Source organism: Prionailurus bengalensis, chromosome D4 (assembly GCF_016509475.1).
Source record: "Prionailurus bengalensis isolate Pbe53 chromosome D4, Fcat_Pben_1.1_paternal_pri, whole genome shotgun sequence".
Lineage (NCBI taxonomy): Eukaryota > Metazoa > Chordata > Mammalia > Carnivora > Felidae > Prionailurus > Prionailurus bengalensis.
Window position 1 is genome coordinate 73,971,480 of NC_057359.1, and position 18,044 is coordinate 73,989,523.

The window sequence follows — 18,044 nt, forward strand, 5'->3', positions numbered from 1 at the left end:
GAAATTCTTAAAAATAAGTCTTCACCTCAGAACTATTCCAGGCAGAGAACAAATTTCCAGGTGCTGCAAGCTATATTTATTATATTTTCATCAAAATCAGTAACCTAGTTGAAGGAGATACAGTAATCAGTAAGGTCATTATTAGGTAAGATAATGACTTCTGAATGAATTCTCTCATTAATCTCATTACAAAATGGTAATGGTACCTGACTAATCATGCCGGAGGGGAGAGCTGTGTTGAATCAGAGCAAAATTAAGGCTGTAATCACAGAGCTGCTCTCTCCATTTCTTCATGAAAGCTTCGCTTGGGGTTTAGGGGCCGGTTTGAGGTTCCTCTGACCCGCTGGACTGCTAGTAGGGGGGTGCCTGGTGTAGCTAGGGGCGGGGTGAAGGGTCTTGGACAGCAGCAGTAGGGAGAACTGTCCTCTCCCTGCTTCTGTCCTCTACTTTCTGTGTGACCTTGGACAGCTCATGCCTGTCTCTGGGCTCCATTTCCGGTTTCCCTGACTTAGTCTCCTCTTCCACCCTTGCCTCTTAAATACATATGGCAGATCACATCACTCCCACAATGGCTGCCCGTCTCACCCCAGGAAGAAACCAGATCCTCACATGGACCACGCACCCTGCATGATCTGCCCCCATTGCCTTCCGGACCTTATCTACCAGCCTCCTCTGTGACTTGCTTCGCTTCAGCCACACTGACCTTGCTGTTTCCTCTGCCTCTCACCTCACGTATCTGCAGGATTCACCCCCTCACATCTTTTCACGTCTTTGCTCCAATGTCCAATGTCACCTTCTCAATAATGCCCACCTGACCGCCATATTGAACACTGCAGTCCATTCATCGGTATGCCAATTTCCAACTACATTTTCTTTCTCCACATCCTTGTCGCCTCCCAACACGCTATATACTTTACTAAGTTTCTTGGCTGTCTCCCCCCACCCCCACCCCCACCGGAATGTAAGCTCCACAAGGCTAGGATAGTCGTACACTCACACATATGCCTGGCACACAACCGATGAGCAATAGCTCTTTGATGAATGTGGAATGTATCACATGCTTGTGGGTTCCCAACTTTGCTGGACACTGATGGAGGAACCCAGTGTGTGAGACGATTGGCCAGGGATGACAAAGCATACGTGCTGCAGTGAGGCCCAGTCTGGCGGTAGGGCTGGCTTTGCTTTTCCATCTTGCTAGAAGCTGGAGCCACGTCAACCCCCTTTATTTCCATGAGGACTGGCTGAGAACACACGTGGTGAGTTGCCAATGTTGAGTCAGAGAAACCCCAACAGACAGGAGAGTTGAGTCAAATCTAGTCTGATGGAATTAACAGAGACGAAAGGGAGGCCCTGTCCTGAATCTCAACCCCAGGGTAGAGGTCCAGCGTCAGGATGATGGGGCTCCGCAGCAAGAGGCCTGCAGAGACCCCAGGGGGTTCAGCAGATGGTGACTCCAGATGTTTTCACAGACTGCTCGTGACCAATGTAGGACAGGTAGCAATCTCCTGCAACCCTCCCCGGTCACAGCGCACAGAAGTCAGTCAGGCAGTGGTGTCTTTGTTCACACTGCGCCGATGAGAGAATCTGGAACGTGACTGGTACTCACAGATGCTCAATGAGTGTGTGAAGAGCCTCTGGATTGAGGCTTGAATATGTTTGTTTCTGCGTGTCCCATTTTACAGGAGGGCAAAAATAAACCATCCAGTGCTAACAAGGAGTCTAGAAACCGTATCACTGAAGGGAGCAGGGAAAATCCAAGGATGTTTAACCTGGTCAGCAGAAGGCAGGATGACAGTAAGCCTGGGCTTCCGTAACTGCAGGAACAGCATGTAAAGACTACGTCATTTATATGTTATGTGGGCTTTAGAGCATGGACTGCAGGTAACTGGCCCCAGTGCCACCACACCACTGTCAAGTCTGGGGCAAACATCACTAGCTGATCATGAATATTTTCCTATTAAGCCAGACCAAACCTCAGAATCCTTTTCAACACACTGCCTCAAATTCTCTCCACCAATTGAATGGAGCTGACATATAAGAGAAACCCTATTTGTGAAACTTTATCTAGAACACAAGGCTAGACCAATGATGGAAATTCCATTAACATTAAGCGAGAACATTTTTTGGGGTTTTTTTATTTTTCTTTCCTTCCTTCCTTCCTCCTTCCTTCCTCCCTCCCTTTCTTCTTCCTTCCTTCCTTCCTTCCTTCCTTCCTTCCTTCCTTCCTTCCCTCCCTCCCTCCTTCTTTCCTTCCTCGCTTCCTCCTTCCTTCCTTCCTTCCTTCCTTCCTTCCTTCCTTCCTTCCTTCTTTCCCTCCCTCCCTCCCTCCCTCCCTCCCTCCTTCCTTCCTTCCTCCCTCCCTCCCTCCTTCCCTTTCTCCTTCCTTCCTTCCTTCCTTCCTTCCTTCCTTCCTTCCTGAAAGAGAGAGAGAATGAGAGTGCATGCAAGCAGGGGAGGAACAGAGGGAGAAAGAGAGAGAGAATCTTCAGCAGACTCCATGCTCAGCATGGAGCCTGACGCAGGGCTCAGTCTCGCGACCGTGAGATCATGACCTGAACCAAAATCAAGAGTTGGATGCTTAACAAACTGAGCCACCCAGGTGCCCCAGGAACATTTTGTTATAAGCAAAGATGAAGTAAGTTTCCCTGGGGGCAATGGTTTCTCATCACTGCTCAAGAAAAGGCTGCTTCTCTCTCTTCTTTCCCATGGTGTTGTCTAGTGGCAAGGAAGGCATCCAAGTCCTCATTGGTATGTGGTGAACACATTTCAGTGTGGAGAGTTCAGACCACGAGTTACATCCAACAGGGCACTTTAACAGCTAAGGACTAAAAAATAACGATAATTATGTGATTCACCATAGAGGCATTAGCTAACACTACAGTGGCCATCATGTTGAGATATAAATGTATTGAATCAGTATGTAGATACCTTAAATGTACACAATGTCATACGTCATTTAAATCTCAAAAAGAAAAGAGCTAAGGACAGTGACTTCAAGAACAAGAAGGACAAGGCACTCCAATACAGAGGACAGTGTCCTGGAAATGCTGCATGGTTGTTCCCAGGAAGTTCTGCCACTGTCTCCTGTTAACCAGGTCCCCATTTCGATGGCTCTAGCTGGTACTACATCCCTTGCATTTTGGCCCAGTACTATTTAGTCTCCAGATTCTATAGTTCATCCTGTAGCTCCCTTGCTTAGGGTGCTTTTGGCCCTCACTATGGGCACTGGTGGTGAGCTTACACCCTGGTATCCTCAGCTGTGTTCCCTGCAAAGGCATAGGAACTTTTGAATCCCCTGTGGGATACACCCAGGGAACTGGGCTCTCTCTTTCTCTCTCTCTTTGCCTCATTATAGCACACCAGAATTCCTTGAGGCTGTCCATGCTGGTGGAGAGGTGCCCCCCAAAGTAACAAAGGTAAAACAGGCCTAAGTGCACTTTGTTTCAGCCCTCAACCTGTAATATATATGGGACCTTTCTACCACCTAGTCCTTCCCTACCCCGATCCTGGGGATTTCTTTTGGAGGAGGAGCCAGGACACTTGAGTCTCTTGTCCATATAATTCTCTCTCCACTTCTTTCCTCACCTTCCCCTCTCTCTCTGATGGGAACTTACCTATCATATTCTATAATATAACTATAGAAAAATTCAATAGTCTGACACCGCTAGACTCTGTTCTTGATAATAAAGAAATATTTAAAATGTAAAGACTTTAATCTTTCTCAACAAAGCCTATCTTTCAAGGCTATTATCTTGCCTCAGAACTCTAGTTTGATTTGAAGTTGGGCAATGATATCCTTGGTCTAGACTCTGGGTGGTACCTAGGCCTCTGCCCTGAAGCCACAAGGCTATTGATTTAATAGATGGGGAGTTACAGAACACCATGACTCACAGAGAAGGAAAAACAGGGGCTTTTCCATTCTAAAAAGTTATTTTTCTATGGATTAACCAGAATGCACAAAAAGATTTGTGTTTAAGGGTGTCATAGCATTATGTATACAGTTTGGCCTTTCAACAACATGGGTTTGAACCATGTGGGTCCACTTATATGCGAATTTTGTTGGCTAAACACAGTACAGTAGTGTGAAGGTATTTTCTCTTCCTTATAGTTTTATTAATAATATTTTCTTTTATCTAGCTTACTTTATTATAAGAATACAGATATTATTAGAACATACAAAATATGTTTTAATTGACTACTGATATCGGTAAGGCTTCTGGTCAACAGTAGGCTATCAGTAGTTACATCTTGGGGGAATCACAAATTATACTTGGATTTTCAACTGTATGGTGAGCAGGTGCCTCTAATCCCTGCATTGTTCAAAGGACATCTGTAATTTTTTTTTTAAGAATTTGGAAACAAATGGCCAACAAAAAGGGATTCCTCAATTTGTGATATTAAGTGATATCATAGATTATTTATTTACATGAGTAAAATTTTATAATATATTATTAGGTGAAGAAAGCACATCACAAAATGGCATTTTCAATAGCATAACCTTTTGTTAAAAGTATATAGCTATCTGTCTCTGAATGGTAGAATGGTAAGTGACTTTTATTTTCTTCTTTGTACATTTTCGTATTTTCCAAATTACCAGTGAACGTGTGTTAGTTTTGGGGTCAGAAATAAATGCTTTGTTTGTTTGCTTGTTTGTTTGAGGAGAAAATGCAGGTAATCCCTTGATGGGGATGATGAGGGTGGATTCAAGGACCAGATGGAGGACGCTGGGACCGTTTTAGCTTTTCCAAGTCTGAAAGACTCTGGTTCTGGTATTTCCCCAACCTTGGCCTCTGGCCCAGTGGTGTGGTGAGAGAGTGGAAGGTCCTTCCCAGGCTTGGTAGCTCCCCAAGTCCTGGGACAATGTCCAGAGGGCCCCAACCAGCACAGAAAATGTCTACTCCCCATGAAGCCTTCCCATCCTAGAAACACTCCATTTATTTAAGAGCCATGGTGCCACGAGAGCTTTCTGCCTGCACTTAAACCTTGAGTACTCTGGAGTTTCAATCTTTTATGAAATAGCTTTTCATTTTTCCCTCTCTACAAAGGGCTATTACAAGCCACTGAGTGGTTCTTTGTACATCAATTTTTAATCTTGTTAAGGTGTTTTTTTTTTTCACTTGACCAGTGCTCAGTTCATAAATAAAACATCAAAAATTTGTTCCAATTCCTTCTTAGGTGTTGTTTGTGTTTGTTTTAGTATGGTCTCCCACTGGGGAGGGAGAGAGCAGTGAACACATCACTATTTTCCCGTGTCCTTTGCCTGTGTACAAACCTTCCGTGGCTTCCAATTGCCAACCAAAGAAAGCCCATGATTTTCAGCATGGCATTTAAGACCTGCCATGACTTGGCCCAAATATCCCTTCCAGCTCAGCTTCTCTCTTCCAACACACCTCCCAAGGCCAAAACCAACCTCTGTTCCAGATCATACTCCATTTCCAGTGTTCTTCCCTCTGCCCACTCTGTGCCCTCTACTGGGAATACTTGGAAGACTTGGAATGATTTCAGTTCAACATTTTGTACATGATTCTCTTGAGTTCTATTTAAGTTTCTGCCTTACAGATTTTGCCTGGTTCCTTTGTAGATAAGACTGCGGCTTAACAAACGTCGGACTTGACGTCAGAGCGATCTGGGTATGAGTTACACTTTGTGACACTAGTCAAGATTTGGCAGTTCTGCTTATTTATTTGTAAAATAGAGAGGGATGCCTACCTAATGGGGCAGTTATGAGGATTAAGTGCAAATGTATATGTAAGAGTGCTGAGCAGTGGGCATGGCATATATAGGACTTCAGTAACCATGAAATCCAAGTTTTAGACAATATTTATGCATCCAACTGCACACTTGTGCAGTGTAATGAACACCTGTGTATTCATGCCTTCGATCCAATAGTTGTTAACATCTGTCTCTTGATGCTTTATCTATTAACCTAGCTGTATCTATCCAACCATCCATGTATTATCTACATGTCTGTTTATCCATCTAGATCTATATAAACTCTGTCATTGTTTTTATTTTTGTTTTTGTTTTTTTTGGCTGTAGCACTTGGAGGAGGTAGGAGACATAATGATTCTTTATGCCTCATATACCTAAAAATAAGAAATCTATAACAGAATGCTATTTTGCACCCAATAACATTAACACTAATTTTATATTGTAATCCAGTATCAAGTCCTCATTGAAATTCCTCAGTTGTCCCCCAAATATCTTTTATAGTTTTCCCTCAACCAAGAACCAATCAAAATTCATATATTGCATTTGATTGTTATAGCTCTTCTGTGTCTTCATCTAAAACATCTCTCACACATGGGTCTTCATTGATTTTTGGAAAAACTTGGCCTCTGTCTTATAGAATGTGCTATAGTTTGAAGTTTTCTTTTCTGTTTTTTTTTATTATTATTTGAGAGAGAGAGAGAGAGAGAGTATGAGTGGGGAGAGAGGCAGAGAGAGAGAATCTTAAGCAGACTTCATCCTCAGCACTGAGCCCAATGAGGAGCTTAATCCCAAGACCTTGGGATCATGACCTGAGCCAAAATCAAGAGGCAGTCAACTCAACGGAATGAGCCACCTAGGCAACCCTGAAGTTTTCTTATTGTTTCCTTCCTTCCTGTATAATTTAACTTTTTCCTTTACCCCTTTTATCTTCCACAAATGGCATAGACTATAGATCTTCCTGAGTGGTCAAGCAGGGCTTAATTCTTTCCTTTTCGTCACCAAGTTTCAAAGTAAGGAATTGGAGTAACTGTCACTTTTAGTGTTGGCATCTGAGTCTCTCTCCCTCTCTCCATAATCTTTAAGGATTCATGGATTTTTAAATTAACGCATTCTGTTGTTATCCGTTACTTTCATTGTTGGTTTTGATGCTTGGATTGTTCTAATTTGGCGAATGGGAACCCCTTCAAGCCAACTCCTGTGCCTTTTCTTAAAACCTCCTCCATTTCCCCCTAACATATATTGTGAAAATTTTAAGCCTCTGGAAAATTGGAAAGATTCTTCCAGTGAATACCCATTGCACTGCATCTAGATTCTACCACTCATATTTTACTATATGTGCTTGATCACATATCTGTGCTTCCATTCATTTCCCCATCCATCCATGAATTTATCTAGGTATGATGTGAGAGCCCAATTTTATGTTTTTGCAAGTGACTGTCCAGTTGGCTTATATCATTTATCTTCAATGTCCCTATTTCTCTGAGGATAATATTCTTTCTTTAATAGCATCAACTCTTCATTTCTGGTGTTCTAATTCTGTTCCTTTGATGTATCTGTCAAATTATGTGCCAATGCCATATTATTTCAATTTTAGAGACCTTACATGTTTTAACATCCAAGAGAACTAGTTCCCCTTGCCATCGCTCTAAGGTTTTGTGTTTTCCTTTTGCTTGTTTCCATGTGAACTTTAAAGTCAAGTTGTCTTTTTCCTGAAAAACAGAAAAATGCTAGTCTTTTTACTGCTATTAGACTGTTTACATTACCTTCGGATATAGCAAGTTTGCCTTACCTAAGAACATCTATGGGGATGATCAGATTATTTTTATTATTAGAATTATTAATATTTTGAACTGTATTTATTTCCTAATATTGAACCATCCTTGCATTACTGTAATCAAATGTGGTCATATGTATTGTTTTCAATGTGCTGTTGGATCTGTTGATAACATTCTATTTAGGATTTTTGTGTAGTCTTTGATAAGGTTGAGGTTGGCCTGTAGATTTCTTTTTGCACAATATTCATCAGGTTTATGTATCAGTGTTATTTTCACTTTATGCAAAAAATTCAGAAGTTTGCATTCTTTTTTCTGTTATTTGGAGCAGTTTAAATGGCATCGATTTGCAAAGCAATGGTTGACAACATCCGGGCTTGGAAATTTTATAGAATTAGCTCTTTCGTAACTTTCTTCCTATTGTGAAAATTGATCTACTCAAGCTATCTTCCTTTGTGTCAATTTTGGTAAATGGCATTTTTCCTAGAAAATTGCCTTTTTCTTCTAGACTTCAAAATGTCTTTGCACGCAATTCTGCAAAAAGAGCTTGAGAAATTCTCGTTTCAATAGTTATTTCTTCCCCAACATTCGTTATTTTGTGTATTTGTTCTTTCTGCATAATTTCTCACGGGTTTAGTTGTCTATCTGTAGAGCCTGTGGGCTTTAATTTTTATGGAACCTACTAAAGTCTCCACAGTGACCTAATGTATTGTGAATTTTTGTGAATATTTCATGTGAACTTGAGAAAAAGTACATTCTCTATGTCAGTTGGGTTATACATTTTGATAGGCATACATGAGATCTATTCTAATTGATTACGTTGCTTAGGGATTCTGTCCATCTTTACCTTTTGTCTACTTCATCTTTCCTGGAGTAAGAGTGATGTGCTAAAATCTCTTTTCATTAGTAGTTTCTGTACATTTCACTTTTGCATCTCCTACAGTGCCTGCTTTATGTAGATTGCTGTGCGTTATTTGGTACAGTGATATTCACAACCATTACATCTTCATTTTGAATCGCAGCCTGTAACATTATCAAGTGTTCTGCTTCGTTTCACTGAACTTCTTTGGCCCAAATTTTATTTAGCTTGTTTTAGAACAAAGTACCACTTTTCTTTCTGTTTGGCACCCTTTGGCCCAATCCTTTATGTTTACCCTTCCTGGATCACTTACTTTCAAGTCTGTTTCTTTGGAAGTCAATCTGAACATCTCTTTCTTCTAAGAGGTAAGTGCTATAGACCGAATGCTTGTGTCCCCTCAAAATGCACATGTTGAAACTTAATCCCCAATGTGATGGTATTAAGAGGTAGGCCCTTGGGGGGCGATTAGGCCATGAGGGTGGAGCTCGTGTGAATGACATCAGTGCCTTTATAAAGGAGACCCCAGAGAGCTCCCTCACCTTTTCTGCCATGTGAGGATACAATGAGAAGATGGCCATCTAGAAACCAGAAAGCCCTTACCAGACACTGAGTCTGCTGGCACCTTGATTTTGGACTTCCCAGAACTGTGAGAAACAAATTTCTTTTACTTAAAAGCTACCCAGTCTCTGGTATTCAGGTTATAGCAACCTGAACAGACGAGGACAGAAATACTTATGATCATTAATTTTACTTGTCAACTTGACTGAGCTAAAGGATGCCCAGAGAGCTGATAAAACATTATTTCTAGATGTGTCTGTGAGGCTGTTTCCAGAAGAGATGTGTATTCAGATCAGTAGACTGAGTAAAGGAGACGTCCTCACTGATGCAGGTGGGCACCATCCCATCCGTTAAGGGCCCGAGTAGAGCAAAAAGGTGGATGAAGCATAAATTATCTCTTGGCTTGAACTGAGACATCCATCTTCTCCTGCCCTCAGACATCAAAGCCCCAGTTATTGGGCCTCTGGACTCAGGCTGGACTTAAAACATTGGCTCCCTTGGTTCTCAGGACTTGGAGTTTGGACTGGGGCACCATCAACTTTCCTGGGCCTCCAGCCTGCAGATGGCAGATCATCATGGGACTTCTCAGCCTCCGTGACCACATGAGCCAATCCCTTCTAATAATCTCTTTCTATACGTCTACATTTTTCCTATCAAGTCTGTTTCTCTAGAGAACACTGACTAATACAATGAATTAAGTCTATCTACATTTACTGATAGGATTTAAGTTTAGTTTCAGTTCTGTCATATTTTATGTTTTATTTATTGTGTATCTTTTGCTATGGACTCTATTTTCTTAAACTTTTACGTTTTGTTTTGTTTTCGTATTTCTTTTGTTGTTTAGAAAGGATTGTATTTTTGTCTTAATGGTTATGTCCATACTACTGCCTTTATTTAGTGCCCTTAGTCCCCCTCTCTTTACTTGTGTTTCTACTGTTTGGTTTGTTAACTTTATTTTTTTTTAATTTTTTAATGTTTATTTAAAAAACAAATTTTTTTTTTAACGTTTATTTATTTTTGAGACAGAGCATGAACAGGGGAGGGGCAGAGAGAGAGAGACACACAGAATCCAAAACAGGCTCCAGGCTCTGAGCTGTCAGCACAGAGCCCAATGCGGGGCTCGAACTCATGGACTGTGAGATTGTGACCTGAGCCGAATTTGGATGCTTAACCGACCAAGCCACCCAGGCGCCCCTAATGTTTATTTTTGAAAGAGAGAGAGAGAGAGACAGAGCGTGAGTGGGGGAGGGGCAGAGAGAGACACACACACACAGGATCCGAAGCAGGTTCCAGGCTCTGATCTGTCCGCACAGAGCCCGATGTGGGGCTCTAACCCATGGACTGTAAGATCATGACCTGAGCTGAAGTCAGATACTTAACTGAGCCACCCAGATGTCCCTGGTTTGTTAACTTTAAATAGTATTCGTTCTCAACTTTTTTTTTTTTAATGTTTATTTATTTTTGAGACAGAGAGAAACAGAGTGCAAGTGGGGGAGGGGCAGAGAGAGAGGGAGACACAGAATCCGAAACAGGCTCCAGGCTCTGAGCTGTCAGCACAGAGCCCGACGCGCGGCTCGAACCCACGAACCGTGAGATCATGACCTGAGCCGAAGTCGGACATTCAACCGACTGAGCCACCCAGGCGCCCCTGTTCTCAACTTTTAGCTATGCAGCAATAATGAACTTACTCCACTTGGTTTTTTCTCTTTCCTTTCCCCTTTTTAGTTATATAATTTCGACATTCTCAAAGTAGATGATGTTTGCATACTTTCACATTTGTGAAAATCTAAGTTTTAGTCATAGTTCTGTCATTGAATAATCCAATGATCAAAATCAGTGTTTTGACCAATGTTTCTCCAATCATTTCCAGGTTGGATAAAGTTCTCCCTCTGGTAGATTCCTCAGGAAGGACTCATGAATACAATATTGTGTGAATCTTTGCATATGTGGAACTATTTCCCTTAGTCTTAATAGTGAAGAACAGATGACTGGTTAGAAAATTCCTTCCTTCCATGGTTTTATATACTTGGGTTTCTTTTTTTTTTAATTTAATTTTTTTAATGTTTATTTATTTTTGAGAGAGAGAGAGACACAGAGCATGTGCAGGGGAGGGACAGAGAGAGAAGGAGACACAGACTTTGAAGCATGCTCCAGCCTCTGAGCTGTCAGCACAGAGCCTGGCGCAGAATTCAAACTCACGAACCATGAGATCACGACCTGAGCCGAAGTCAGACACTCAACCAACTGAGCCACCCAGTCGCCCCCATATACTTGAGTTTCTTGAATGCATTACTCTATTGATGACTAATTTTATATGTTCCTATTGAGATATATAGTGCCTGGATTATTGTTAACCCCTTGGTTTCTGTGTCTGAAGGCTCAGAAGATATTTTCTGGCTTCTGAACATCTAATATTTTCATTAAGATAGAACTTGGTGTTCACTGTTCTGGGTCAGTTTCCCCAGGCATATAGGGAGGCTTTTTAAAAAAATATTTTTCTTCTTCTTTTTTTTTTTTTAAATTTTTTTCAACATTTATTTATTTTTAGGACAGAGAGAGACAGAGCATGAACGGGGGAGGGGCAGAGAGAGAGGGAGACACAGAATCGGAAACAAGCTCCAGGCTCTGAGCCATCAGCCCAGAGCCTGACGCGGGGCTCGAACTCACGGACCGCGAGACCGTGACCTGGCTGAAGTCGGACGCTTAACCGACTGCGCCACCCAGGCGCCCTCTTCTTCTTAAATTTATTTTTATATTTTGAGAGAGAGCAAGCGTGTGTGTGCGTGGGTTGTGAGAGCCATGTGAGAGCAAGTGAGGGTGGGGCAGAGGGAGAGGGAGGGAGAGAATCTTAAGTAGGTTCCACGCCCAGCACAGAGCCTGATGCAGGGCTCAGTCTCACCACTGTGAGATCATGACCTGAGCTGAAATCAAGGAAATCAAGAGTTGGTCACTTAACTGACTGAACCCCCCACATGCCCCCAAGGGAGGCTTTTTGATATGTAAATTTATGTCTTACTTTATTTCAGGAAGTTTTCTTGAATTATAGTTTTAATGGAGAGTTCTGGTCCATTATTTTCTTTTCCTAGTTCAAAACCCCTGATTATATTCATATTGGTCTTTGCCTATGTTCTATATCTCTCACTTTCTCTCTAATCCTTAAAACTCTTTCTTTGGTTTTATTTTCTTGACTCTCTTCATTTCCATCCGCTTGGTTGTATCTGTTTTCCCTTGGGTACCTCATAATTTAATCCTTATTCCTCATATGATTTTATCTTTTTTTTCCACTTATTTCCTGAGTTTAGCCAGCTTCTATTTTATGTCTTCCTGTTATTTATACCATTCCTTTTCCTAGTTTTGAACTTGTTAAAAAAAATGTTGAGCTTTAATAGCTAAAATTTCTGGTTTAATTATATTTAGCTCATGCTGGAGTTTTGTGTTACAGCTTTCCTCTCTGTCACATATCTATTGTGTGTGTGTGTGTTCTTATCGGCTAAAAAGTTCTGATTCTCATTTTCTAATTTCTTCTTTTATTTTTTATTTTAGAGAGAGTGTGTGTGTGTGTATGCACACGTGTGCACTGGTGAGTGAGTGGGGGAGGGGCAGAGGGCCAGAGAAAGAGAGAGAGAGAGAGAGAGAAAGAAAGAATCACAAGCAGGCTCCGTGTTCAGAGCAGACCTCGGCTTGGCAGGGCCTGATGCATGACTTGATCCCACGACCCTGGGATCATGACCTGAACCGAAATCAAGAGCCAGATACTCAACTGACTGAGCCATCCAGGTGCCCCTAATTCCTTCTTAAACTTAGTGTGGATTCTGTGAGTTTTTAGAAATGTTTATTGTTATTTATTTAGGTGGGACCTTCCTACCATGTGAGCATAACAAGAAGGTGGAGGAGTTTGAGTGGCTTGTTTGATTCTGGGTTCGAAGGTTCCTTCCTTTGTTGCTACAGATAAAGGCAGATTCTTTAATACATCAGGTCTTTTCATCTAACTCAGTCTGATTCTTTGATAGTGTCTTATTTGAGTATTATTGGGGGTTACTTTCTCTTTCTTTTCACTACCATGAAGCCATGTATACTGTCCTTTCCAAGAATCTTTCCTCTTCCGGGAAGCAGTACAGTCTCCAGGCTGCCACTTCTAGAACGCCATGCTTCGTGGGTCTCTCCTTTTGACTTTCCATAACCAGTATTTAATTGGCCAGGTCTCAGACCCATTCTCGGTAGTGCTTTCTCACTCAGGATGAAGAAATACGTGTGTTTCTGGGAATGGGGTCTGGTTGGTGTCATCTGGGCTCTCTTGCTGTAGGACCTTGCTTGCACAGGTCTCTATTCCATGAAGACTCTGCCTGAAATTACGCTCTGCTGTGGACTCGGAATCAACTCTACTGGATGCAGATGTTTATTTTCCCCCCTTACAAGTAAGCTGAGGCTTCCAGTATTTTCTGACTCATCGTTATGGAATAGACATGGGCAAAGAGTAATTTTACCTGCTCTCTTTTTTTTTGCTCAGTGAGGTTTTTAGGAGAATATATAGACAAATTTGAACTCAAGCAGCTGCTCTTATCCTTGAGAATCCCAAAGGCAAAATATAACCTTTGAAAATTATTGATGAATTGGCCAATAATTGCCAATTCAAATATGTGCATCCTTGTAAAGGAAGCACCAGATCATTCATTTATTCATTCAGTTAGTTTTTATTGAGCAACTGTTATGTGCTTGGAGCTGTGAAAAATCTGATCTACCACTTGCCACCTGTTAAGGCCCTGAGAGGTAGCTGGTGCAAACATCAGCACACCCATTTCACACATGAGGAGATTTCCCCCTTACCCATTATTCTGTAGGTCCCTCAAACTCTTTCTTTTTTTTTAAATTACTTTTAATTAAAAAAAAATTTTAATGTTTATTTATTTTTGAGAGACAGAGAAAGAGCACAAGCAGGGGAGGAGCAGAGAGAGAGGGAGACACAGAATCCGAAACAGGCTCCAGGCTCCGAGCTGTCAGCGCAGAGCCTGATGTGGGGCTCAAACCCACAGATTGTGAGATCATGACCTGAGCCAAAGTTGGACATCCAATCAACTGAGCCACTCAGGCACTCCAATCTCCTCTCTTTTTTAAAAAAATTTTTTCTTAGCATTTATTCATTTTTTTGAGAGACAGAGAGAGAGAGATCAGGGAAGGGACAGAAAGAACGAGAGGCACACACAGAATCCAAAGCAGGCTCCAGGCTCTGAGCTGTCAGGTCAGTGCCCAACGCGGGACTTGAACTCACAAACTGTGAGATCATGACCTGAGCCAAAGTCGGCCGCTTAACCGACTCAGCCACCCAGGTGCCCCATCTCTTTTTAAATTATGTATGCATCAGGACCATTGCACCTGCCATCACCCTGGAACTGTCTAGAACATTCCATCATTGGCTTTTTTGTATCCTTCAGACTTAAATATCATTTCTTCAGTATCTAAGTAGGTTTCCTCCACACTCACCTCCATTATTCTGTTACTCTATGTTATTCAGTTCCTTTGTAGCTCTTATCACAATTTATATTTAGATATTTATTTTTTTGGTCGTTTACTGATGTGTTGTCTGTCTCTCCACTAGATTGTAAATCCCGAGAGGGCAAGGATTGTGAATGTGTTCAATTACTTCCCTCTACCTAGTACCTTTCAATGTTGAATGAATGTTGAATGATTGTTGCCCACCTCTGGTGATGGGCAGCTCCTCTCTCCATGACCGCCTACATAGCTTTGACCAGAAGGGAATTCTTCCTTTCAGGTGCTGGGAACATGGCAGGACTGCAATAAATATATTTTGAATGAATGATGCCCAGAGAGAGTAGGCAGTTAGCCCAAGGTCACACAGCAGGTTAATGGAGAAGCCAGCATTAGAATCCTGGTCTCTCAAAGCTAAGTGCTCTGTTCATTAGCAACTCTGCCTCTGTGGAGGGGTTGCTGTCTTCTCACTGGGAGTAAAAGACAGATGTTCTCTATTTTTGCCTCAATTAACCTTCTAAAAAATCTTCCTACCTATATAGGTTGGATATGGGGGAATTTTTTTTTTTAATTTTTAAAAATTAAAAAAAATTTTAATTAAACTTCAGGCCCCAGTGTTCCAAAATCAGTCATGAAAACCAAATCGCTACACTTTACCAGGCAGCCTATGGTCTGACCGGAAGGGTTGGGGGGATGGTGATCGCAGACCTTCAGCCACTTCGCAATCCGTAGGCTTGCAGTGAGCACTCACCAGGTGCCAGGCACTGGGGAGGCAAAGATGGATAGGCAGGCATTTCCCTGCCCGCTGGTTGCTCCAGTGTTTCAGTCCCTTACAGAGCAGCATGTGAAGTGCTATGAAATGGGAAAGATAGGAGCTGTGGAAGCCTGGAGGAGACGCCTAATCCATTCTCAGGGCTGAGGGAAGGGGGCTTCCGGGAGGAGGGGACTTGCAAGGTGAGTAGGAGTTAACCAGGTGAAAGGCAGAGGAAGGTGAGCAGAACAGGGAAAGGACTCATGGCCTGATGCAGAGGGAACGGAGCACTTGAGATGATTCCCAGGGCTTCAAGATAGAATCCGGAAATCTGGCAGGGTGGTGGAATGACAAGAGGAGGCGGGGCCCGGGTCACAGAGAGACTTGCAGGCGGTGGCAGGACCAGGGTGTGACCTTGAGTGCCATAGTGGGGGGGATGGCTACGGAAGAGTGTTCCGCAAGGGTGTGGCCTGGACCAACGGCACCTGATGCAGAAAGGCCCTCACTGGTGATCTTGCCCAAACCCTGCTCCACACAAGGAGCCCCGCTGGAGGTTGCACACCTCTGGTGATGGGCAGCTCCTCTCTCCATGACCGCCTGCATAGCTTTTACCAGAAGGGAATTCTTCCTTCTCCCGAGCTGAAAGCTGCCTCCCGCAGTCTCCACTCAACACAGACCTGCCTTTTCTTCTCATCTCATCCTTCTCTGAGCCAGTGTCCCCCAAAGTCCCTTGACCGTGATGACCCTTGAGACGCCCATGATATTGGAAGGCATTGGCCCTGTTACAAATCCTAAACTGGTTTCTTTTGGGAGCCAGAGACCACCATGAGACGCCACTCACGCCCCCTAGGGTTGCCATGGAGATAGCCTCAGGTTGCTCTCTAGCAAGGACTCTGACAGAGACGAGCGTCTGGCTCAGAATGTCGTGGCCCTTGTCGGAAGTTGCTGCTTCCACCCACGGGGCGGAATGAAGCTGCCCTGGTGTCAGTCCCACTCCTGGGTTCTGCTCACCTGTATCCCTCTCCCCACTTCGCTGACCTTGACCCTAAGTGTGTGCTTTGCACGCCTTCAATCACCTCTAGGTCATCCCAGTTCCTGGCTCTTGGTTGACGTGGGCGACCCAGATTCTAGCTCCCTGTATCTTGGTCCAGACCCTGTTCCCAAGGGCCCTCTCTGGGTCCCAGCCCCAGGGTCCTTGCCTCCTTTCACAGGTCTGCTTAGCTGAGCCCTGCATGACACTGCGTTATTAAGCAAATTCCACCAAATGGGAGTATGAGCTGCCAAGCATATTTCACAAGGGAAAAGGGAATTTTCATCTATCAAAAGCGCATTTATTTCAAGGGGGCCTATCACTCACTGAAATTCACAAGAGAAAGAGAGTCCCAAGAAAATCAAGGGCATTTGCATTACAATCCACCTCGATGCCCAAAAATATCCCGCTGAACATGCAGAATTTCAAGGAAAAGACTGTGTTTTGCTTATTTGCAGGAAAGAAATGAATGTTCCAGAGAAGGGGGGAGCTGAGGTTTAACATTTCAGACATTCAAAGGAAAGTGTTTGGTACATTTTGACCAAAGAACCACCTTCGGCCTTACAAATTTTGGGACAGACCCTGGCAGGGGTGGCCAAGAATCCCCACACAATACAGATGGAAATGCGTTGCACGAAGGGAAGTTCCCTGGGATGGACCAAAAGGGTTTGAAGCTGCATGATCTTGACCTCTCAGTGCCTCTGGTTCTTTGTCTTTGAATGGAGGCGATGGTAATAGATCATCCTAAGAATTCGATGTGTGCCCTGCAAACTCGTCTCTCAAACCTCCCTCATGGCTGAGGAAAGTGAGCAAGCACTTGACCCACACCACTGTCTCCCCACCCTACCCCCCAGGAGGAGGGGCAGTGCCCACAGTGGCTATGGCGAAGTGGAAATGCCTCTCAAGTTTTGTGCTTGAGGTTAAAGGTGAATGTAATTTGCATCCTGTTTCATAATATTTTGTGTTTATAACATGGATGTGCTTAAATGATTCCCATCTAGAGGGAAAACTGAAACTCAACCACAAAAGACTTCCTACCTGGCTGGTAGGCTAATAGGGGGAGTCACTTTCCATAATAACAGTAACTGATGCTTACTGGACACTTCCTCTATGCTAGTTATGCTGAGAGCTTGCCAAAGATCCTTCTGTTCAGAGAGATTAAGTAACCCGCTCAGAGTCATATGGGTAGAAGGTGGCAAAGCAGGACTCAGAATCAAGCCTGCGTGACTCTAAAACCCAGGCATGAGAACAGTGCACCTGATAGTGTGAGTCTGGCCCCGCCAGGGAAAAGGCTGCCCTGAAGTGTTATGACATCCCACCAGGTGAGACTCCAGGCCAGTGTTCTGCTCTGTCACAGTATTTTAAGAATTCAGACTTAGGTGACTATATGGATTCAAGGGTTCCCTTTTTAACTTTGCTTTTATAAGCCCCATCAGTGATCTGCAAGGGAAGAGCCTCAGAAAGCGGTAGAAGGGTGCATGGTGCAGCCTGTGTTCTCAGGATGACCTTAGAAAATTCTCCATGACAGCCTCATCCTGTTGAGAGGTCCCATCACTCGCCTCATTGGTCATTTTCTTCTCCTGTCTCAAGGCAAGTCTCAGCAGAGGACATTTCCAGTGAAGAAATCTGACTGGTGCTGAGGGTCTCTTACTTTCTGTTAGGGCTATAATTTTCCCCGTACATTCTTCTTCCCCACCATCAACTTTTCCACCAAGTTCTCAGACTTGTCTTGGGCAGTAACTAATTGCATTTGCATTGCAGTTGTCTGAGAGTGACCAGACTGAAAAAAAAAAACCAAAACAAACCAAAACTCTGCTGGATGCCTTTAGAAATTAAATATCTGTGAATCACATTTCCAAAGGTTTTATCCCCTCTCCT